This window comes from Equus caballus, chromosome 4, assembly GCF_041296265.1.
Source record: "Equus caballus isolate H_3958 breed thoroughbred chromosome 4, TB-T2T, whole genome shotgun sequence".
Taxonomy (NCBI): domain Eukaryota; kingdom Metazoa; phylum Chordata; class Mammalia; order Perissodactyla; family Equidae; genus Equus; species Equus caballus.
The window spans coordinates 33,826,301-33,835,051 of NC_091687.1; the positions used below are offsets into that span (position 1 = coordinate 33,826,301).

Below are 8,751 nucleotides of genomic sequence, written 5' to 3' on the forward strand. Positions count from 1 at the left end.
TCTATGTCTTTTCATGGCTTGGTAAGATTAACTTTTAAAAAGACCTGGAGAAAAAAATGTAATATAAGAGAAGCAAGATAAAGGAACACAGTTGAAAACTTTTACCCAGGACTGCCTCTACTTTGTCATAGAATCTGCACAGCAATCGTTTCTTGCTACTTTAAACACAGCTCACAAAACAAGAGTCAGAGCATAGTAACGTGAAGCTTGAAGGGAAATCAGGTCACATTTCATTTTTGTTTATTGGTCTAGATATCCAAGTAAATCAGATTGTCTTAACTTTGTAAATAGCAGTTGGTATATAAATCCAACTTTGCCATAAAATCTACTCCTGTTGTATTCCCTACTTGCATTAGTGACACCACTGGTCAGCAATATCAGACAACTGGCAATGGTCTTTGACTCTTCTGCTGTCTCTACCCCCATATCAAATGGTTACCAAATCCCGCCTCTTCCATTTACTATCTATTATTTGACATGTCGTATTCTCTGTAGCCCAACCACTCCTCCCCTAGTTCAGTTTCTCATTCTTTCTTATCTTACTGGGAATATAGTAATAATAATACTCTAGCTGCTCTTCCACTCTGCAGTGCATTTTCTTTTTCCATCTTTGACATTGCTTCTAAAGTTAGTTAGCTGAAAATAAAAGCCAATATTGTCATTAGCGTGAAGAAAATACTTCAAATATTTAGCAAGATGTACAATGTTCCTAATGATTTGACTTCTTGTCCTTCATTTTTTGCACCAAACCTTCACTGTAGACATGCCAAACTGCCTGCACTTCTTAGTATATTTGATGGTCCTTCCATGCCCGTTTACTTTTACCTTGTGAACTTTGTTACCTTTATCAACTTAGTGAACTCTTATTTGTCAAAATACATTTATTCAGTTAGTGAACAAATACTGAAAACTTACTCTGTGCCAACCGTGGTTCTCACTCTGGGACTGTCAATTTAAAATAAAATAGACAGCACACAGTAGAAAGAAACATCAAAGTCATGGTGCTCCTTCTAGTGTGGGAGACAGAGAACAAATAACAGAGGAAAAATTATCATATAATTTCATAGTTTCATACAATGCTAGACAGGAAAGTCACTGAGTCCTGTGATATAGAATATCTGTGGACATCTGGGGGCCTATCTTTTAAAAGATGGTCAGGGAAGAGCTTGCTGTTAATTGAGCTTATAATTAAATGATAACAAAAGAGTAGTCATGCAGAATTTAGGGACGAACCATCCAGGCAGACAGAAATGTAGAGAGAACTGCAATGAATAGGCCCTAATGTAGGAGGGGCTCTGACTGGTGCTAGGAACTGATGGCTGACTAGTGTGTCAGGTGCAGTAACTAGGAGGGAGTGGCATGAGATGAGGTTGAAAAGAAATCAAGAGACTGGTCACACAAAATATGGTGGGACATAAGGAATTTACATTTTACTCCAAGTGCAGATGAAAGTCATTGGAGGTTCATAGAGACAGTATGATTTGATTTATATGCTAGTGGATATTCCAATCACTATATGGGGATTGAATGGGAGAGAAGAAAACATAGAAATGAGAAGTCAGTTTGAAAGTAATTAAAAGTAGTTCAAGCAAGAGATGGAAATGGCCAAAGCTAAGCTAGTAGCAGCAAAGACAGAAATACATAAATACAAAATTTATTACAAAGGTAGATGCTAAAACTCCTTATGTGCCATAAATGTGGGAAATAAAGGAGGAGGTGTGTGGTGGTAAAAGAAGAAATAAATCAAAAATAATTCTCAGTTTGGGGGATCCTGTAAGTAGGTGGACTATACTACCATTTACTAAGATGAAGAAGCATAGGGACAAATCAGACTGAGGTCTAATCAAGAGTTTTGTATTGGATAATTTAACTTGAGTTTTCCTTGGTGTGTCCCACTCAACTTATCAAAGGGACAATAAGTTATATGGATTTAGATCTCTCAAGCGAGGTCTTCATCAAAGAAGTAAAATTACGTTACCAGCATGTAGCTATTATTTAAAGCTGTGGGAATAGAATCATCTCCCAGGTAAAGAATGTAAATAGACATGACAGGAGGTCAAGATCATACTTTGAGAAACTCCAATATGTATAGTTTGAGAAAAGGAGACTGAGCCAGCAAATGAACATTCTGGGAAGTTGGAGGCAAATCCAAAGAACGTGATATGAGAGTGAAGATAGTTTCAAGAAGGAGAAAAAGGTCAAAAAGTCACATATTCCCAAGAGTCAAGTATGATGATAAGCAAATAATGTCTTTTGAATTTGGCAATATAGTATGGAGGTCATTGGAGGTTGTGACCCCAGTGGAGTTGTAAAGACTGAAGCTAGATTGGATAGTTAAAGAACAAATGAGAAATTGTTAAAGAATGTTAAAGAATGAATGTTAAAGAATGAATGAGATGTTGCTAAATGAAATCAAGATGGATAAGCAGTTTTAAGAGAATGTTTTTGTAAAGGAAAGCAGAAAAACCGAGCAGTATCTGGAGGTTGACACAGATGGAAAGGAAGATTTTTAGTCCATATTAGAGCCAATAGAGTATGCTGATGGTAATACACTATTAGAAAGGATGAAATAGAAGATTCGGGGAAATGTTTGAACATAATGTGACCTTGAACATAACTCAAAAGTGCATTGTCTGAAATTTCTTTTGGTATATAGAAAGATGTTTTCTCTTTGGAAAACCTTGGTAGCTGCAGGTTGACTTGTGGATTTGGTTTAGAAAACATGAAGGAATCCATGTTTGAAGTATAAGGCCATCAGCCACAAGGTTGGGTGAACAAAAGGAGTGTTCAGGGTTGGGGAACAGCATTTTCACTGTAAATGAAGCCCTTGAAATTGTTCAGGGTGGTTCCCCACAGGGTGCAAGAGGTTTGAGAGGAGAGGTATAACCTCCTCACCTTGCAGTATGGGATTGTAAAAGCTTATGAAGAGAATATAATGGGATCTCAGGCTGGTATTGTTTGCCTGCATGAAATTTATGATAATGAACTTAAAATGAAGTCAAGCATCTCAGTTTCTCAATTTTTCTCTAGAAACATTTAAAAGATATAGGCCCAGAGGAGATGGATAATTTGGCTCAGATCGAGTTGGATTTTCGTTAAATAATTATGATACAGTTAGAAGAAGACAAGGGTACTAAGGTGATTCTCAATGTTGTGACATAATAGATCATAGAATTCTAAGCTGGACAAGGAAAAGAGAGGAGGAAGCTAGAAGTCATTGAGAAAAGTGGTGAGCTCAAGTTCATGGATAATCTGAAGAATTGTGGTAGTGGGGAGTACTAGAGCAAGTGAACTGCAAGAATAAAATTACTGGATCAGAGAACAGGATAAACAATTGACATCATAGATGTGATATAATTTCTGATAATAATGGTTCTATTGCCTATAATGATAATGGGATTAAGTGATTATGACAGAGAAGGTAATATAACCCTCCACTATCTATTCTTCATTCATTTCTTATTTGTTTGTTTGTTTTTGCTGAGGAGGATTTGCCCTGAACTAACATCCATGCCAATATTCCTCTATTTTGTATGTGGGTTGCCACCACAGTATGTCTGCTGACAAGTGGAGTAGGTCCACACCTGGGAACCGAAGGCAGGCCGCCAAAGCAGAGCGTTCTGAACTTAACCACTAGGCCATGGGGCCGGCAACGTCATTCATTCCTTTTGATAATAAAACTCCCATGATTTTTCAGAATACGTGGCAGCTTTTCTAGAAACCTATTTCTCTGCCTCTCTTCATCTTATTTTGGTCTTGAGAATAAATTTGTGCAAGGGATTATGAGTAGAATTTATGTGGACAACTTCAGGGCAATATCTTGTAAAAAGAAAATTGTCTGCCCTCTATTTTCTATCTTCCCCCTCTCTATGGATCAGTATGGGGACAAGATGCTAGTGAGTATGCTCTGACCATGCTGGGTAGAGAAAGACCTAGGGGACGGGAGAGTAAAATTTAAAGGAATTGGTGTCCATCTCTCATATTGTGGAACTGAGCCATAGTGTTATCTGTAACTGGTAATGTCGGGAAAAAAATAAGCTTCTGTTCTCTTTGAGCTGCTATGCAGTAAGAAGGAATGAGCTAGCTTACTCATTCAGGCTTTACATTTTGCAGTGAAAGTGGCATCTTGAGGCAGTAGCCCTATAGGGCCTTGCATGGTAAACTCAGCTCAAAAGTCCCCACCTACTCCTACCCTCTGCAAAATCAATGACTGCTTCTTCCTTGCTTTGTAGCCTCTCCAATATTACAGGTGTCAAGAGTAGTAATTATGTGTTTGCTTGTTTGTACAGTGAGGCTGTGTGCCATTTGAGGGCAGGGACTGCCTGTTTTTCATCTTCGTAACCTCAATGTCTAGCAAATGAAAGGAGTGATTTAACATTTTTTTGAGTGCCAAAAGGAACATAAAATTGTGCTAATTGTTAGAAGAAACATGAATGAGACACTGTTTGTATCCTCACAGACTTTACAGTGCAACTGCAAAACCATAAGAAGAAGGGTAGCCAGCAAAATGATGACGAGGAATAGCTCAGAAGAAGTCTTATAATTCTGCATGACGGAAGAAAGAAACAGGTATTAACACCGAGAACCCCTGAGATCCAGACTTACAAAACCCATTGCCTAACGTTACCTGTATTTGAAGTTCCCACGACACCTCACACACAACATGTCACTCCTACTCCAGCATCCCTTTTTTGGATGGTGCTTTCACCATCCAATTTCTGAAAAAATAAGACATTGGCAGTTACCCTGGATTCCTCCAATCCTCTCATTTGTAGCCACTCAGTTGGTTACTAAGTTCTGTGAATCATACCTTACACATATTTTATAAATCTGTCCCTTCACTCTATCAAAAACACTGCTTGTTTAGTTCAGGCCCCTAATCTTACTCCTGTAGATTATTTCACATCTCTAGTTTCCCCGCCAATGTTCTTTCCCTTCCCAATACCTTCCCAAATAATTTCTCATGCTATCCCAGTGGGTCACATCTGAGATGTAAATAAGATCACGTTGTTCCTTTGTTTCATAACTATCACTAGTACTAGGTCGTGTTGACATAATGACATATAAGACGCTCCGTGATTTAGTCCCTGAGTTCAGCTGCACCTACCCGAAGTATCCCTGCCCAATTTTTACATTTCAACATTACTGAACTACCTCTGTTACCCATCATTACATCCGTGTGATTGTCTTTTTTGTGCTATCTCTGCCTGACTCTTTATAGTCCAAAACTGGCTTCCCCACCACTCTCATTCTTGGCCTTCCTTACTCCTAATTAAGTATCTCATCTTCCTGAAAGACTTCTATGTGCTTCCATAGTATCTTATGCATCTCATTATTTACTAAAATGTACCTGAAAATATTTTATTACTGTATGTCTTCTCTTCTAGATAAGCTCTTCAAAACATGTATCAAGACTATTCATTGCTTAAATATACCAAATAAGAATAATCACAGGTGTTCAGATATTTGCAAAATTGTACAAAATAGTATAGAGTCATCAATGAGAAAGAAAGGAAGAGATCTGGTAATCAAAAATTTCCTCCTAGAAAAAGTCTCAATGAAATTGAATACTGATTAACAGTGAGATGTTTACTTGCCATATAAAATATTCAACATTTACATAAAAAAGTTTATTCTTCAGCCACAACTTTAACTGTTAAATTCAGTTGGCCGTTGGTAATACCTGCCGTTAGGTGCAAGGACAACACAATTCCACCTACAAATTCAAGAGTTCTCTCTGTGGATTTACTATGAAGTATAGCATTTTACATTTACTATATGAAGATACCTCTTCAGACTACCTGCAGGATTACAGCAGAGCTGAAGAGACGAATGGCATAAGATGCATCGATAACTTAGGGAAAAATACGAAATAAGCAGACTTTTCTTGGCCCCATTTTATGTTTGCATCACCCCTCTCACTGTGATCAATGATCTAGCTGGCATTACCTCTACAATTATCTTCAGCTCACAAACATCTCTTACCATGACACATGTCCCATGATTCTTTCTTCATGCCTTCCCAATGAAAGGTATCTTTCCCAACTCCCAAGTGTTTTGTGAAGTGATTTGCAGTGTTAGTCTTTGATAAATTATTATCTTAATGGCTTAAAAATTTATCCAGCTTGAAGGCATATGGATTTTAAAAGTAAGCTTTTCATTGTAAAACTGTCTCAATAAATACTGGAAGCTTTCCTTTCAGTGAGTGATGCTGGATCAGGGAAATTTGGAAGCTTTTTTAATCAAATCACTTAGATGATTTACTTCCCTATCCTTCTAATAGTTAAAAAAGGCTTATAGGTTATAATGGATAATTAGGTCAATTATGTACTTAATTTTTAAAAACCAGAAAATAAAACTAGGGTCAAAATATTCAACCATAAAATAAAATAGGTAGAAAAATGAATATCAAAAGGATAAAATAGGAAAAGGTGTAATTCTCGTGCTTTAAACCTGATTTATATTTTCCAGGAATTGGATGAAAATATTTAAAAGTTCTCCATATGAAAGTGGAATTATTAATTACAGTATTAGGCATGAATTTGTGTAGGCTAATTAAAGCTCAATGAAAACTTCCTTATAAGGCATTATCTAATTAGAGTTCAAAATATCTTGTTAGGAATATTTCTAGACATGTTTTTTTCATTCAACATTAGTCAGAATGTGTTCGACTCTTTAAATCATATAGTTCTATAATACTAGAAGGAAAGAGTATTAAACTGTGATTTGTAACATGGAAATCCCCAAAGAACTTCTATAACTATTTTTGGAAATTTTCTTCAAAATATTTGTGTCTGGGTATCCTGGATGGATAAAGTATTCGATGCAATTACTGAGCAGAGGTAAAATTGAAAGTCATTATATGAAATGAAGCAAGACAATCCATGAATAGGAGTGTGTAAACAGATTCCCCCAAATACACAATTCAGGGGATGAGCTAAGAGTTTCAGGGGATGGGATCACCTTAGGGCCCAACCTGTATACCAGAAATTATTTTACAATTAAATATTTATTCATATTTCACCCTTAGCAATATATAATCCTTCCAAACATTTTAGGTGCAGAATGACATGCCAGCAGAGCCTGTATGACCATTAAAAACACATTAGTAAAACCAGTTTTTGCATGTTATGCTGATAAAATAACAACTTAGAGTGAGTGATGACTAAATGTTTCATTTTTCTTTCAGATATCTGGGCACCTTTCTGAACTATGCCACAACATAAGCAGCACTCCATAGCTACAACAACACACTTGTGTGTCTCTTAAAGGGAAGTGTGCCCCTCATCCTCATTGTCAGAGAGTCAACAGTGTTTCTCTTCTTTACTGGAGATCCTGCCCTTTCTCACTGACAGACCCAGGTTCCCCCTCTGAAGTTAAATATAACAACATACGCAAACTCGTCTGCCTATCTCATGTTACTGTTGTATGACGCTTTCTTTATCTGAAACAAGTTAAAATATGAGACCAAATGTAAAGAACTATACTCACATATATAGTCCATATTTTTGTATATAATCATTAATTCTCAATGATTAAGACTGAAATGGAATTATCATTTATATCCCACACACTGCACATTTAGGACAAGGCAAATCTATATGAATTTTTATGGAGACTGATAATACCATTGAGATAGTCATATAGCAATTTGAGACAACTGTTTTGCCTCATGGATATTTAGGTGCCCCCAAATCAACCAAAGGAATCCTTAGATAAGTGGGATGTAAGAAAGCAATAATTCACAAAATAGAGAAAACAATCAACAATGAATAATGAAAAAATGGGGAGCAAAGTTTCCTCAGAACTATATGAAGCAATGCTAATTAAAATAACCATGAAGTATCAATTTTTTCATTAATTAGATTGTTAAAGGTAAATGAAGTTCCATATTGTTAGTAGGACTATAATCAGACTGCCTTTTCAGAAAGCAATTTGCTAATGTGAAACAAAAGATACAAAAATATTCATATTCTTTATCAAAAAGTGTTATATCTATCCTAAGGAAATATGGAAAAAATATGAAGATGTAATTTTCATTACAATATTAATCCTTGTACAAAGAAAATGGAAATTGGCTTTACAGTCCAAGATTGGTGGTGGCTAAATAAATTTTGAGAGATCTGATACATGACAGAACATTATATTGCCACTAAATATTATGGGTATTATTTCTATTTTTATGACATGAAAATGTTTACTTAATGTGTTAAGTGAGACGGTACCAATCCCAAAAATTCACATGTTAAATTATGTGCTACATATACATGCTGAGGACAAGCCAGAGGAAGGCAAACTAATTGTATTAAAGGATAATATAGTGATGGATTTCAATTATTTTCCTTTCTATTTTCCCTAAGTTATGACAGATGGTTATGGTACCTGTATAATACTACTACTAAATAATTAAACAAATAAAATATAAGTATAGTAGGTAGACTTCAAATTTAAAAAAAGAATTGATGAATGCAGTGTTGAATAACACAGTGTTAAATTGAACTTCCCCAATAATAAATGAATAATGACTGATTAAAACATCTCCATGCCTATTTGATAGCATTTAATCATCAGTTATTTGATTTAACACATTTTATATTCTTTCATCACATACTGTAAATTGCTTATTAAAAAATGCATTCATTTCTTTTGGATTGAATGGAGAGAACGGAGTGAAGTAAACTTAGTCACTGACTTTTAAATGATATGTGTTAATTTTTTGCTCACTCTACTCAATCTTTCACTTTCCCTCTT

At 35.7% G+C, this 8,751-nt stretch overlaps 1 long non-coding RNA gene across 1 annotated transcript; it reads left to right on the top strand.

The window, feature by feature from the left end:
• Positions 1 to 3,183: 3,183 nt before the first annotated feature.
• On the top strand, positions 3,184 to 7,399 carry LOC106783058 (uncharacterized). The gene is made up of 3 exons (XR_001380555.3): positions 3,184 to 3,229; positions 4,460 to 4,569; positions 7,190 to 7,399. It is a non-coding gene; the product is annotated as an uncharacterized lncRNA (long non-coding RNA).
• The last annotated feature ends 1,352 nt before the right edge of the window (positions 7,400 to 8,751 follow it).